At 46.9% G+C, this 16,414-nt stretch overlaps 1 protein-coding gene across 6 annotated transcripts in view; it reads right to left on the bottom strand.

Moving 5' to 3' along the window:
- The window catches only part of RASSF7 (Ras association domain family member 7), an 84,306-nt gene extending 67,892 nt beyond the window's left edge, over positions 1-16,414 (bottom strand). For 3 of the 6 annotated variants that reach the window (XM_025198564.1, XM_014517758.2, XM_025198565.1), the window contains exon 1: positions 16,360-16,414. The gene's annotated coding sequence lies outside the window, so the exon portion shown is untranslated. Of the gene's footprint in view, positions 1-8,011; positions 8,328-15,759; positions 15,802-16,359 lie in introns of those variants that run through there. The other 3 variants (XM_025198561.1, XM_025198559.1, XM_025198558.1) reach the window with 2 other exon arrangements.

The raw sequence follows: 16,414 nt of genomic DNA, 5'->3' as shown, positions 1-16,414 counted from the left end.
TTAATACTGCCTTTTAATCTCTGATTCTGTCTCACTCAGGCCGAGAATCCTGACATTTACGGCTCTTAAGAATAATTTATTTGAATGCTAATTTATCTACGAATAGACCAAGTTTCCCCCAAACTGGAAAAACTGGTCCAAAGCAATATCAAGGTGGGGGATCACATTTTAAACCCTTAAGGCCAGAAGCTCAGCTGGAACATTACACTACTAGGGTGGGAGCTAACTCAGGTGCTGGTATGTAGCAGTATTCTGGGCATGAATATGCAGGTTGATATGGTACCTTTGAGCCCCTACCTACAGCATGAAAAGGGAGATATAAAAGATCTGCAGTAAAACTGTCAAAGGCTCCAAAGTCACTTACCTGCCTAAATCATATTTTCAGGGATGCCTCAGGCCTTTAGGAGTTTCAGTCTCCTGAGATTTAGATCTTAAGAACAAGACACTTTTTAAATGAGACTTAAGACTTTTGGGCCAGACATTACACTTTTACCAGTATAGGTATCAGAAACCAGTCTATATCCATAACAGAAAAGAAGTTCAGCACACAGACTGGTTTAAAAATGGCAGAGCCCAGTCTAAGATTTGCAACCCCACCAAAGGGCGAATGTGTGATCTGTTTACGCCGCCTACAGAAAACTGCATAACTTAGATTGCTTCCACCTCAGGCTTTTTTAATTTCTGTACATAGCCCAGGAGGTGGGAAAAAAAGTTCTCCGATTTATTTTGCTACTGTTTCTTTTTTTCCTATATAGGTTGATATTAAGAGGCAATTACAAAGGACATCAATTGAGAAGTCATTGGATAGGTAATTTTTTTAACCTAGCATTATGTTTCACCACTCAAAAAATAGTAAAACTGAATGTAATCAGAAAAACAGTATTTCTCAGTTTACTTTATATGTTTAATAACACACTGTATCTAAGTCAGTTGTTTCCCCTCCCTGTATAGGTTCACATAGCACAAGAAGGGGCGGGGAGACAGGACACTCCAAACTTTTGAAACATTGGACAGAAATTTTTGTAAGACCTCAATTTGTAGGTGGCCTAAGAGACCAATGTACTTCTTGAAGCTAAGTAGATTTCAAGGAGGTGTTAAAGAGAAGTAAGGTTTCTTTGGCAATATCTTTTAACAGACCAAACATATAGCTAGGAGAAAAGTAAGGTTTAGTAATATCTCTTCCTCAGGTCTGGGGAAGAAGCAGAAACATCCTAAGCTAAACACTAGATAAAACAGTGGCTGTCATTTAAAATATGACTGTATGGCGTTAAATCAATAATGAACGGTGATGATAAAGTCAGTTCTACAGAAGGGCACTTTGTGCCAAAAATGTCTAACACTTTTCCCAACTGCATAGTTGGTCCAGTAAGAAAGAGATATTACTAAACATAGTCACTTTCCAGAAGTGAGTTAAGACATTGCTTCCCAGGGATATTAACCCAGGTATAGCCACATTAGTGCAAACCACCAAATGCAGACCAACCCTGCTACAATGCCAGCAAAGACAAGGTCCGAGGAGGAATCATTGCTACTAAAAGAGTTGAGAATCAATGCTCACAACCTATTATCTAGGGGGTTTAGGTCACAAGTGCACAACCTTGGTGTAGATGCCTACAGGTCCGAACATATCCCTTGACATTTCACTCGTGCGCAAAAATGAAATAACCCAGAGGCAAGACCAACATAAACATAACATTAAACGACTAACTTTCACAGCCACTCAAGGGCTCTATGACTAAGTAAAGTGCTGAAAAATAAGTACTGCGATTGTGTATGTAAACACTTGCTATATCTGAAGAGCGGGAGGAGCTGTATCTTTTCTGTAAGACATTGTTTCCCCAAAAGGTGTGCCATGGTACACAATCATGCTGCAGAGATCCCCCCCTCATGTGAGAAGGTAAATGCTCCCCTTCCCTGTCCAGCACCCTGCGCCAGCTATGCCAGCCTGCAGCTGCTCCTCTGGGGACTGCTGACACTGCTGCTACCTTCTTCTGCCCTTCCCTGTGCCCAGGGCAGTCTCTGTGCCAGCCACTGTCACCCCACGCTGTGATCATCAGGCTCATTCCCACCACTCCTCTTACACTCCTGGGGCTAACAGGAGGGGCCACAGGGATAGTGGCTGGCACGCAAGACCCTGCAAGAGCAACCTCAGTAGCTGAGGCTGCCCTTGTCCCCTGTGATCCAGACCAGGGGTCAGAGGGGACAGACAGTGGAAATAGCAGGGCACAGCCCAGTGACATCTGTGTTACAATCTATACCAGTGATTCTCAACCTTTTTAGCCTCAAGGCCCCCTCCATGTCTTTTCTGAATTAGATCACTCAGTCATTTTTAACTGGGGTGCTGCAAAATTCGGATAAGGTATGGGGGGCCTTGAGGCTAAAAATGTTGAGAACCACTGGTATAAAGACTCGTTTGCTTAAAAGAAATATGTTTTAGGTGTCACTTTTTTAACAGTACATCACTGGTATGATTTCCTCTGGCAGAGAAATGGAATGCATTACATATTTTGAAATACACACACAACACCTTTGCAGGCATACGCGTGAAGAGCACCATCAATTTTAATCCAGAAAAAAAAAAGTGTGCCCCAGGTAACAAAAGTCTGAGAAACACTGTCATAAGGTGAGCAAGACCAGCTGCAGAGTTTGGATGATAAGCTTCACATTAGGCAGAGAGAGGGGTAAAGTATCATTAGCCACAGTGGGCAAGGCACTGTGTTGGGATTCACGAGATGTGGGTCATAGTCTAACTTTTGCCACAAAGCAACTGGGTAACCTTTGGCAAGTCCCTTGCTTCCCTTTCCCTCGCCTGGCCCCATTTCTGTCTGGAGTTTCTTATTATGCATTTATCCACTGCTTTGTAGAACAGAGCTCTGATCTGGATTGCTATCTCCAGACATCCATGTCATACTAATGTAACAAGCAAGAGCAAACACCATGGAACTGAAAGAAAGCATTTGTTTATTCTTATCTACTTATGAAGGTGGTGGCAGCATTCAATCAGCTCCCACCATGCAACAGTTGATATCAGCAGGCAAAATGGTAAAACACCCCTCCCTGTGCGTCTAGCTACCATGAGGGAGACAGTAGAGGAAATCATTTCCCACAGAAATAATTAGGTTGATGAAGAATACTGGAAGTTCCTACATGACCATCCTTGACATATGGACTCTGGGTAACGAGACGGTACAAGTTGAAGGCAGGAACATCTTGTTTCTTACCTATAGCCACCTGCTTCCCCAGTCAGACAGAAATAAATAGGTGCATGCTAGCATGCTGTAGTAGGATGGTCAGAGTGATTCCAGCCAACAGCAGCTGGTACTATAGAGGGATTCCAGTATATCCCAGTTTGTCTCACTAGCTTGAGCAGATTCTCCACTGGTATTTTCCTTCAATAAGTAGAAAAGGCACAGACTGTTCTGTAGGTAGTTGCATATCCTCAGAGGCTTCCATGCTCAGCTGCATAAAGATGACATGATAGGGGTTTAAAGGAGACAGACTTCTGGTAGAAAAAAGTTTAACATACATCCTCTTCTCACAAGCCAGGGGAAAAGGGAGCGAACCAGAAGCGTTTGTCTCCCCTTGGCTTACCAGTTGCTTAGAGGGTTCTGGTGTGAACCTCGGATGCCACGACCCATCAGGTGCACGTGGTACATACACCTGCCATCTCCCAGAACAGTGTGGGAAGGAAGATGTCTAGTGAGGAGAGTTATAGACCAAGACCTATGGTTTCTCAGCTTCCCATCAGTATACAAACTACAGGCTCAACCCCATCCCTCTAATCCACACCCACACCCCAAGCATACAAAGGCAGGTCATTACACTGGTGTAGGTTGTAGCCATGTTGATCTAAGGACATAAGCAGACAAGGTTCTTTGGGTGAATCTGATATCTTATTAGACCAACTTAAATAGATGGAAAAAAGCACTGATCAACAGAAGATTCCTATTCACTTCAGCAGGTGATGGGTAGGTTTCAGCATAGCTTCAATTCCTGCACCATAAGCTTACAGCTGACCCTTTCAGGTATTTTGTAAACCTACTGTAAGCATCAACTCTTTTCTTCCTAAGGCAAACAGGTAAGTGGTAAAATGGTATTCACACCCAGCGAAGCCTTTCCTGCAAAGACTGGCTATTTCCGGTCCAGACTCTGAGTCTAGGCTGACATTAGGTAGCTTGGCAAAGAGACTCTTTCTAGCTCTTAGTGACACAGGTGCTTGACAGCCACATAGCACAAGATAAAGCAACTGCCCGCCAGAAATATCCTAAGAGGCCAGCAGGACCAAGCAAACCTGCGTGGACAAGAGCATTTCAAAGGAGCTGCCATTTTGGCTGCAACAGGTGGCTGCGCCTTGCCATGGTTATCTTGGTCCAACCACATTCATTTGCAGCTAAGGTCATGGATCCCTCTTGAAAATTGTTGTCTGATCACCAACTACTCCAACCCAATCTCTCCGTCATCTAAATCACAGTTCACACTATGAAATAATTGCATACATCTCTGCCAGCTGAACACACAGCTTCTCTCAAGAGGACAGAATGGCGAGGCAGGACACACACCCCAAAGGTCCTGCCTACTACACATGGCACATATCCTCCTATGCATCATTAACAAATCTGTTCTCTGCTCACACCACTTATTTCAAAGAAATATCTTCTCACTCCACTGTTATTGTAGACCAGGGGTGGGCAAAATGCAGCCTGCCAGGCCATTCTATTTGGCCCTTAAAAAATTTACAAAATTAATATTAATCTGCCCTGGGCTGCCTGTCATGCAGTCCTCGATGGCTTTCCGAAACTCAGTAAGCGGCCTTCTGCCCAAAATAATTGCCCGCCCCTGTTGTAGACTGTGCCTTGACAATGATCTATACTTAAATACCTCCAGTATGTCACTGGCTTGGAACTTTTAAATGATGTGATAATGATGGAGGCTTTGCAGTAACATGCAGAAACCAAGTTCAAAACCACATACCAGGCAGAAGGGAGACTGACACCAGCCCAGCTGGGCTGAGGTACTGTTATCACTACAAGAGACACTAACAAGGTGTCCTGAGCAGGTGTCTTTTTTTTTTTTTTAAGAGCAATTTGGGGAAGAGTACAGAACCAAAAATGTGCCCCTCCTTCTTATGGAGTTCCTGAAAACAGCCAAATTTCCAGACAGTGTCCTGAGCACTGGCCCTCTGAAAACTCTTGCCTTTTCTGAAGTCCTTCAGGCTGGGCATGCAAAACCTGAAGCACCCAAATCACAGCAGCCATTAGGATCTTGACTCACCATTAAGAGCTACAGCCAGCTCCCTTTCACTAGGATAGGGTAGTGAGCACCCCGATTCAGGGAATCAACAGAACTGATTTTGTTCTTTTTGCCAGCACAACTAAGAGAGGGACCAACGTGGTAAGGTGTTTCAGACAAACATTACCAGTCTCTTGCCAAAAAACCCCAAACCTCCAGTCTCTTGCCATTGCTTGTTATGGAAGTAACTGATCCCACCACAACCGTTTGCAATGAGGTCCAAGAAGTCAGTCCCTTTTGACCCGACACACACACACAAGACATTGTAGTAGTTTTACATAAGTGTTTTAAAATAGATATAGTTAAAACTGGCACAAGCCTTAGTGTACAGTTATTACACTGGTTTAATAACCAGTAGCTGTACCTAAACACAAACTTGTACTAGTTCAAATTAAAATGAACCACGTTTAATTAAAATCGGTGTGTGCCTGGACACACATTAGCTTAGTTTGCTCCGCTGGTAGATTTACAGGGACCAGCTCAGCCAACATCAGCCAAATTTACACAGATAAAGGAGCATCCCAAACAAAGTCACATTTATTTAAATTGTTTAAAAAACAAAAACAAAAAACTCTACACCTTTATTTTAGCCTGTGCAACCATCTACACATAGACCTGAATAATTCAACACAAACGCACAACAACCATTCTGCTCCAAAGCAAACAGAAAACTCCAGAAGCAAATGCTCATGGAAGTTGGCTAAAAAGCAAGACAGCAGCCGATCACTCATTAGTTTTGACACTATCCTTAAACATCTTCCCCTGGGAAGTTCCTTATTCAGCTGGCAGTTCCCTAAGGCAGTGGTTCTCAACCTTTTTTGTACTAGGACCCATTTGTAAGCAGCAACGGCCAGTCTTGACCCAGCACCCCTTGCTCTGGCAGCCTGCAAGGGAAAAGCCATGATTTCCCATGTTTTTCTCCTTTAAAGTTTGTTCACAACCCTTTCACATATTCTTGTTACCCGCTTTTGGGTCACGACCCATGGGTTGAGTAACACTGCTCTAAGACACAGCTTCAGGTCTGGTCTAAGTCAGATGAGTAACAAAATCATGAATGTCTAGAGGAAGCTTATGTGAAATGAGCTGGAGCACCCTCACTCCGAGTCAAAGTCAGTATTTCTTCTCAGCCCACTGCTGCAATGAGCCATTTTGTTTAGTAGCACAGGGTTGAACAGACTTCTAGAGATAACCCCACTGGGTCAGTAGAGAAGCACCTTGGTGTTGCTAGGTGGGAAGACAGGAAGTGAGGAGGACTGCATACAATGTTAACTCCTGTCTACTGAGACAGTTTGAGTATATGGAAGTGTCAACTTCCATAGTGCTGATACTAGTAAAATAGCTTGCTAACGCGTACCAGTTCAGCAGTGTCCCAAACTGTGCCTTCTTATCACACAAACAGAATTACCACGAACTAGAGTTGTACTGCCTTCCCCGAATCTCATGGTATAACACTAGACAACACTAGAAAAGCTACACAAGCATATCTATGTAAGTTAGCTATATGCATATAGCCAATTTCACTTCCCAAGGTAGAAGACATAGAGGTACTCCTCACTTAACGTCATCCTGGTTAACTTTGTTTCATTATTACGTTGCCGATCTCTTAGAGAACATACTCATTTAAAGTCATGCAATGTTCGGTTATAATGTTGTTTGGCCACTGCCTGCTAGTAGGTAACTACTGTGATGTTATTAGATTCGCTTAACATCGTTTCGCTTAGTCGCATTTTTCAAGAACGTAACTACGACATTAAGCGAGGAGTAGTTGCACCAGCACAGATTTTCTTATAACTGCACGCACATCAGGTGGGAGGGGGTTGCTCCTTTAACTATACCAGTGTAGGCAGAAGGAAGGACAGGTAAAACCGTAGAGACTAACTGGTTTGGAGAGCCATAAACTTTCATAAGTAGTGGCCTACTTCATCAGATGCTATGTTGAAATAGGCTGCCGCTTACAGAAGCTTATGCCTCTATAAACCAGTTAGGTTCTAACGTCCCACTCTGCCCTGCCTTCTGTCTGACTCCAACTAACAGCTAACTACCTCTCTGTACTAGTAGAGTTAGAGTGGAAAAACTGTCTTATATAGGAAAGCCAAGAGGTCAAAGCAAAGCTAAGAGAAGCAGGAAAATAGGAGTTATGACCAAAAGGGTCCACTCAGCTCCTTGGTCACCCGATGCCTGCACAAATTACATCAGAGACACTGGCTATTACACTATTTTAGCTCCTTTGGTTTAGCACAACGAACCTCAAAGATCACAAGGCACCGTGTCTTCAGATGACTCGGGCAAATGCAGTGCTGGATTTATTATGCCATCTCTGACCAACTGCCAGAAGATCTGGCCACGACTGGCAAGTTTTGCAGTAGATTTTTACCTAGTCACCCGCAGATATGCAATATGCATTTATACACAGAAGTATACTGTTAAAGGTTGCTAAAAAGTGGATTTACTTTTTTTCAGTCTGCTCATACATGAACATCAGCAAAAGGCTGTTCCTATCTTAGAACCCTTTTTTTGTCACTGCAAAACATTAAGGGACACAACAGATTCACAGGGCAGAACTGAGGTGTTTGGACAACTGGGGCTGGGGAGGGGGATGTCCGACTACTCTCCTCCACCCCAACGGATCAGTGGGAGACATGCAATTTATCACGAGGCTTACTTTGCACAGAATTTGTTGATACGCGAAGGGGGAGAAATATTTTAGTAAAACGTTAAGTACCTTGTTCAAGAGAAAAACAACCAGGAGGTCAGAAAACCCCCCACCATCCTTTGAGATAAGACAGGAATTATTTTGAAGACATCCCAGCAGCGTCCACGATAACCATGACAGAAAGAGCAGCACTGCAAAGCACAGCAAAGGATTCCTGGAATTCCAGCAGGCGCAAGGTCTCCACACAAGTGAAATCTGAAGCTTCCCTCTCCGTCTTACCAAACTTCCCTGAACACCCTGGTCCATGCCCTATGGGAGAGCCAAGCTTTTACATTAGGTAATGGAAATGAGAAACCCTGCTGGATAACAGGGGCATGCAGGGTTCAGAGAATGCTTTCTACCCTACTCAATCTTCCCAGAAAAGCTTCTGACACATACTTCTCTCAGGGGAGTATTTGGAAAGCGACATTCTTAAAGTGATGTATTCGGTAGCTGTGTTGGTCCAAGACAAAAAGAAATGCAAAACTCTAAAACTCTTGGTTCAGAGACAATAACTGTTATTAGAACAACTAAGAAATCGCAAAAAAAACGGGGTTTTTTTTTGGTGATTTCTTAGTTGGTCTAATAACAGGTATCACCTCTGCGCCAGGAGTTCTAGAGCCTTGCAGTACTTAAAGGGATGCATTCCCAGCTCCTCAATAGCTCTTGTACAAGTCGAAGGACTAGGCACAGCCTGCTTTGACAATGTCCATCCCTGGAGGTCTTAAGTGGGTGTGCTCATACTTCTTCCTGGTTCCAGCAAAGCTCAGTGGAAGAGTGCATAATGCAGCATTCTTCTGCTGACAGTGAAGGCTGCCATATTCATGCCACTGCATGTCACAGTGCCTGCTGCCTGCAGAAACTTGTTCAGCATCACTTGTGTGCCCTTATCACAACTTCTCAATGCCATGGAATCATAGACAAGTAGGGCTGGAAGGGACCTCCAGAGGTCATTTAGTCCAATCCCCTGCCTGAGGCAGGATCAACCCTACCTCCTATTCCATGCAATTCATAATCTAAACTCTTCATAAGACTATCTTCAACCTTAACACAATGCACCTAATGCCCTAACCTGCCACAGGTAAGGCAAGAGAACCACAGCAGCCAATGTCTTGCTTCTATAAAAGGTAGAGGTGAACCAATACATCAGTCTGATATCGGATCAGCACTGATATAAAGAAAACTGCCTGTATCGGAAATTGGCCTGATATGGCGTATAAAGGCCCGTGCATGCGTGCAGCTGCAGCTCTGCACTTAGGCAGCGAGGAGCACAGCCCAGCAGCATGGAGAGCTGCATGCAGCTGGTAAGTCTGTTGTGGTGGACAGGGAGCAGGGAGGGAAGGTGTGGGGGGGGAGATCAAGGAGACCTGCGGTGAGGGAGGGAGTGGGGCAGGGGCATGCGCTGCCCAGTCGGGGCGGGGCACAGGGCAGAGCTGTGGCTTGGCCGGGGGGCACTGGGAGGGGCAGGGAGCAGATCCTGCCACCCTGCGCCGCTTGTCTGGGAGCCGTTCATCCAGGAGCCGCTCGTCCAACAGCTCCTGCCCCTGGCTCTTGCCCCTACTCCTGCTGCTCATCTGGGAGGGCATGGGTGGTTGGGGGGGGGGAGGCGTGGCACATGCTGTTGGGTCAGCACAGGACAGAGCAGAGCTGGGGTTGGGCCAGGCTCAGCTGCACTCAGACTGGGTGGCAGCAGTGCTGGGAGGGGCAACATGGGGGGCTAGGGCAAATTTTGGGCTGGCTGCAGCCCTCTCCATAGCCGCCTCCCAGCACCACTGTCGCCCACCCTGAGTGCAGCGCAGAGCAGTGCAGTGCAGTGCAGTGCAGTGCAGTGCAGTCCAGCCCAGCGCAGATCTGGGGGCATACATACCCTCCCCCAGTGGCGTGCAGCGGCGGGAGCTGCTCCCCCCAGGACAAGCCGTGGCTCCATCCCGCACTCGCCCCACCCCACCTGGGCAGCGCTTGCCCCAGGCCCTGTCACAACCTCACTCCCTCCCTCACCACAGGGGGCCTTGATCTACCCCCCCACACACACACTCCTTCCCTCCCCTCTCCCCTGCCACCACAACAGACTTACCAGCTGGACACTGCTCTTCAAGCTGCCAGTCTGGTATTAGAAATCAGATCATAATGGCTGATATGCCTCCTTAAAAATCAGCTATCAGTATTGGCCCCAAAAATCTCTATCGGTGCACCCCTAATAAAAGGTTGTTAATATATGCTCAAGAGATCCCAGGAAGGGGACCATGAACCCCTTCTCTCCCCACTACAGAGGGAGGTAAAGCCCACCCCTCACCATCACCACCCCAATCCATACCAATGTGACCTTGTGGTAAAATTCTTTCCTGACCCCAAATATGCTGATCCCTCTGACCCTGAATGGAGGGGCAAGACCCTTTAGCTAGGAACCTCCAGCTTTGGTCCCAGCAGAAGCATTGGCACACTCCAGTCAAAATCCCTAGTCTTGGCTGTAGCCAACACCCAATGCCTCCAAGCAAAGCTTAAAAACACCCTGACACTAGCAGAAAGGGGGGGGGGGGGGAGGAAAACCAGCAAAGCTCAGAAGCATGGGAAATACTAATAATAGAACATAGGCTTAGCTACACTGAATCATCCAACCAGTGCCTGTCCAACCTCTTCTTGGACACCTCCAGTGATGGAAGGGCCACAACTTCTCTCAGCAGTCTATTCTAACAGTGAAGAAGTTTTTCCTGATATCCCATCTAAACGTACTTTGCCACAACTTCAAGCCACTGGTCCACATCCTCCTCTCTGCAGCAAGAGAGAAAAGATGCTTTTTTTCTTCTTTATGGCAATCCTTGAAGTATTCAAAGACTGCTATCATGTCCCCCTTTAAGCACCTTTTTCTGCCGAGCTCCTTCAGCCTCTCCTCACCCTTTAGCCCTTTACCATTCTTGTCACTTCCCTCTGGACCCTCTCTACCACAGTTCCAAGTGGCTCTCCTAGCAGTGTGATGGCTTTTCAGAAGCAATGATGAGGTGTCCCTTTGGATCATTTTTTTGAAGCCACCTAAACCTTCAGCAGTTTACTTCTTCCCTACCCTGTACTTTCAGCACACTCGGGCAAACTCCCCTACCCCAATTCCTTCTCATTCCTTATGAGGACACTGCCATCACACCCTTTCCTCATGTTCTACCCTCTACCCAAGGGGCAGGCAATTATTTTGGGCAGAGGGCCGCTTACTGAGTTTTGGCAAGTCATCGAGGGCCGCATGACAGGCAGCAAGGGGCAGATAAATATTAATTTTCTACATTTTTAGGGGCTCCACAGGCTGGATAGAACGGCTTGGCGGGCCGCATCCAGCCCACAGACCACATTTTGCTCACCCTTGCTCTACCCCATGCATCATGTGCCTGATTCTGAAGTGCCAGCATCCAAAACTCCATAGGAGCTGAGTTCTCAATGCCTCCAGTGATCAGGCGCCACTAGTCTCTGCTGCAAAAGCTCATGAGATGCATGCATGAATGCTCTCTCTTGCATTGACCAGCACCCGCATGAACAGCCAGTTCCTCATGATCCCCCAAATTGATTTCTAGCAGGCAAGAACTGAACCGGATGATGATGCCAAACACCTGCTTTGTTTGATTGAAATGCTCAATGCTAAGGCGGTCTCTGTCTCCTCTCCAGAGGTACAGGGAGCACAGCTTTCAAAAGCCACTTCATCCTTCACTAGCTCACTATTGTTTTATAGTAGTTATAAGCAACAGTCACAAGGCAAGGGAAATGAAGAGACAAGCACATTCTTATCTGCAACCTGCTACAGGGCTAATGTGTTGCGTGTAATCAGAATTTCCAGAAGGAAACCATCCAAACTATGTAAACACATACTAGTTCTTATCTAGTCCATTTGCCATGGAATTTAACCCCTCTCCCAAAACTCCCTCATATCCCACCTCCTCCCAAGTGATGGGCACTTGAGGTTTGGAGAAGCCCCAGTGTCTATCCCTGTCTTTGAACACAAATAGAGGATGACCTAAAAAAAAACCCCAAACCCTCTCTAGGAGTACTCCAGCCAGTTCTTCGGTTCTCCCTCCATCCCCACCCCTTGTCAAACATTCCTTCCACCGGCCAGCAAACACACCCTCTGCTCACCCCAGTCAGCTTCTGCAGAAGTCCAGCTGGCTCATGAAGAATCCTCATCTGGGTTGCCTCAGAGCTGGAGAAACTGGAAGGAGACCACTCCAGGAACCCTCCCACACTCCCTCTGGCCTTGCTGCAATGTCCCAACTAATGCTCTCTGGGCAGACCAAAAAAACACCACAAAACCCCCCCTGCTTCCATGAGGGCTAAGATGCAGTGCTAAAAGGCTGTATCGTGTGTATACTAATCTCTGTTTAATTGAGATGATCCAGACCAATGCAGAATGAGTCTTAAGTCTTCCTGCCTGCCTTTGCTGCTCCAATTCCACAAAGTCCAGCTGTACCAGGGAGAGGCAGGCAGAAAGAGGCAGCTAAGCTGGCTCACAACTCATTAAACAGTGCAAGGACAAGCACAGAGTAGCTTTTGCCACAGCTGTGCAGATGGTAAATGGGTTTAAAACCTAGTGGATGCCAAGACAGTCACGGGTAGGACAGTCTTCCCGGCTCTGCAGAGCAGAGAGCCGCTCCAAGTCATTTTATCCTGGATGGTCATTAGAAGATTTCCATTTTTATGGGTGCTGCATTACTCTGCCTGAAGCTGAACAACAAATCAAGAGCTGCTTCTCCCCCCAGCCCTTCCCCCATCACTAGTGAAGCCAGCCTTGCTAAATAGATGATTTCACTTCAAAAGAAAAAAACAATGGAAAGTGAGCACTGCTACTCTGGCCACCTGAATTTTAAAACAAAATGAACAGGGACTGTCTCCTTAGAGCCCCTAACTGCTACCAATTTATTTCAAGGACAATAGGCAAATCCCTGTAAATTCCACCTGCTTCTTTTCAGGGAAGTGCTGACACTGGATGCAGAGAGAAACTCTCTCACTCCTTTCACATGCCCAAATTAAACCACTTGCTCTCAGGGGAAGGCAACCTTTTACTTTGTATTCTTATAGCCCCTAGCACATCCTCTTGTTGCGTCTAAGCATGACTACAGTCTGTCAGTTAACAATGCGACATGCATATCTACCAACAGACAATTAGGATCTCATTTAGCAAAGTACTGAAAAAATACATGAAGATGTTAAATTTATAATGCAGAAACCTTTCAACGAGGACCTGCAAGAATTAGTGACTCTTGGAGACCACAGTCCCTTGAACAATAACGCATTTCCATTGTATAGGTGCGTTCTCAGAGAAAGTAAGTAAAGTTGTAAGTACGTGCAAGGTCAGGATTTTTGAATCAGGGTTGCATGATTCACATTGTAAGAGACAGTTCCTACCCCAAAGATCTTACAATCTAAATCAGGGGTCAGCATCCCATGGCCCATGGGCAGAATCCAACCCATGGATGGAGGCTTCAGCAGCACTGGAGTGCGAGTGTGTGTGCGCGCATGTGGAGGGCATGGGGGGGAAATGAGCACTGGCAATAGGTGGGTCCTGGTGCCAGCCCAGCTCTTACCCAAGATGGGTCATTCCAGCCCACACTTGGAGAAGGTTGCCTACCTTTGACCTAAACAGACCAGCCAGAGAAAAAGCAGGGTAAAAAGTGACAATACCATCCTCTTCTTCAGATGGTAAAACTGAGGCCCATGCTGATTCGGTGTCCAGTTTAAAGTCACAAAAGGGGTCTGGGGCAGATCTGTCACCCAAGTCCAGATATGCTGAGCTCCAGCTATGTGCCATAACCTTAAGGCCAGCAGCCTTTCTGGTTCTTCCTTTCCCAGAGCCCTGAGCAGCACAACTACTTCCATATTCATTGCTGGGCACCCAGCACACACACATGCTCAAAAACACACTCATTAAATTAAGCTGGCAATGAGAAGGCTTAAAACCAACCAAGCAGCCCTAAATCACATCATGAAGGATGCCCCAGAGACAGATTTTCAAACCTAAGAGAAGGCTGCTGATAGGCACACCATGGTTCAAACTCAGAGCAACCAGGCACAATCTGGAACAGGGAGATAGAGGAGGAAGCCGAGAAGGCAGATGCACCGGTCAGAGAAACACTTCACAAGCATTAGTTAAACCCAACTAGCATGTGAGGATGTGGATCAGTACTACAGCAGGGCTGGCAAACCAAATGATTGGGGGAGGAGGGTCAAGGAATGCAGGAACATGCCTGGGAAAATTCTCATTCACACATGCTGGAAATATAAAATCACCTAAAAATAATCCCAAATTCTTGCCTTCCATTTCATGGGATCCCCCCACCCCCTGCCTTGTCTCATTCAACACATCCTTGTTCTTTCCTGGGGCAGCAGAAAGAAGAGCTCCTATTTATCTTTTCTATGCCATTCATTAACTTTTTAATGCCCCAGCTAAGCAACAGTCCAAGTCTTTTTAGTTTCTCCAGGTTTGACATGATATTCATGATTTTTAATCCCTTCTACATCTTTGAGGGAAGAGAACCAGGAAGGGGGGGGGGGGGGGGGGAGTTATAACAGATTTCTATAATATTTACAATGCCATTTTCTTCCCTGTTCCATTTTGTTTTACTTTTATTACCCCCAGCGCACATTAATTCACCCACCCGCTTACTTCGCATTCCTCAGAAGTTTTCACTTAGCTGTCCCTCCTGAAACACTGGGCCTCCTCCCTCTCCCGAGTGGCTACAATTAACCTGGCACACAAGACTGGAAGGAATCATTTGAATTGCTCATACACAAAGCGCATAGCTTTGTTGACAAATGCAAAGTAAAGTGGCTTGACCAAGGTCACTGCATGAGTCAGTGGCAGAGCTGGGAATTGGACTGCCTGGCTAGATGGGGCAGAAGGTGGCCCATGATGAGCCTCATGGCAGAAAAGGTACAGCTGTAGGATGTCTTCAGGGAAAAAGTCACAAGGAACATGGCCCCAGATACCGGCAATCCCTGTTACCACAGACACGCACGCAGATTAGTCAAACTACACTTCCTCCTTCCCAATCTTTCTGTGATGCTGTCAGAGTGAGCTAAGAGGAGCAAAAACAAAGAGATTTGCTGCTCAGCAGAAACTAGGACAGGTCTACTTGCTGCACAGGAGTGCCGAAACCCTCCACGCAGAAGTTACAGCATCAAAGGCCGTGTTTGCTTTAACTTAGCAGAGAGCCATGAGACAATTGTGACTCCTGTTGCTAAACAGAGGGTAAATACAGTTTCCCAGGCAACAAGAATGAAACCTGCTGCAAGCAGTGCCACTTGTGCCCACTGTGGTATGACACAGTCTCCTTGGAGGGTCAGAGAAGGAAGGCATGGGTTGTGGCAGAGACCTGGGAAGGGCAAAGAACAGGTACCTAACAACAGAATTGTTCGCTTCTTAGGGCCAATGGACCACGCTTACTTCACACATTGACACCCCAGGGAGCTGTGAGGGGGGCAGGCCCATGTGCTACTTTTAGGGGATCGTGGGCCAATGCCCACCAAGGAAAGCTATAAGTTCCCTTGAAAGAGGAGGCCGCTGAGAAAGTAACAACTCATTTCTTGGGACAAAATAGAAAAGAAAAGTGGGGAAGGGAGTAAGGTCACAGGTTTAAAATAAAGGATCTGGAAGGGGACACCCAGCAGTGCACACTGGACAGTGCCTGCTGGCCCTCAGAGCTGGTGGACACTGCCCAGGGATTGGTGCAAGGGGGATAGGGGGCAAAAGGCTGCCCGGACAGGAGGGAAAGGATGGACACCGGAGAGAAAGGGAAGGAACAACATGCCTGATTCTGAGTCCTGGCTACTGATGCCACAAGCGAGTCCTTCTGGAAAAGACAATCCATTGCATTAAAAGCATATGGGGGGTGGGGGTAAGAGTTATGGGGCTGCTGATTCCTACACCCATTCCAATTCTCAGCCGTGCTAACTTTTTTTTTTTAGTCCTTAAATAAAACAACCCCCCTCCACCCACCGCCCAGCCCCAGCACTCTCCGCAGCCCCTGTCCTCCACCTCCGAGCAATGCCCCCCCTTCCTGAAGCACAAGCTAGCAATCCCGGCTCCTCTGGTCTGGCAGGGCTGGCCCTTCTCCCGGGGGGCTACGAGCCCCCTGGCACACAAGCCCCTGCCCAGGAGATGAAGGGGAACTTGAACCCTCCATCTCCAGCCTGCGGGGAGGGGGTGAGGAGACACAACCCAGAAGGGCTCATTAAACCCCCCGGCTTAAAAAAAAAAAAAGGAAAAATAAGAGAGAGCTGAAGGATTTGGGGGTCCCACTCCAAGAAGGCACATGCCAGAAGTGGGGGGGGAGGGAGCGGGGTGCTGGGAGAAGGGCAAGCAGGGCTGGGGTGGGGAGCAGAGAAGGAGCCGCCGGGGCTGCACCGACCTGCCTGGATCCTCCTCTCCCAGAAGCCGGGGCAGCCACAGCCAGCGGGGGCCCC

This window comes from Alligator sinensis, unplaced genomic scaffold, assembly GCF_000455745.1.
Source record: "Alligator sinensis unplaced genomic scaffold, ASM45574v1 scaffold907_1, whole genome shotgun sequence".
Lineage (NCBI taxonomy): Eukaryota > Metazoa > Chordata > Crocodylia > Alligatoridae > Alligator > Alligator sinensis.
Note: the sequence above shows the minus strand (reverse complement) of the source record. Positions and strands in the feature narration are given on the sequence as shown.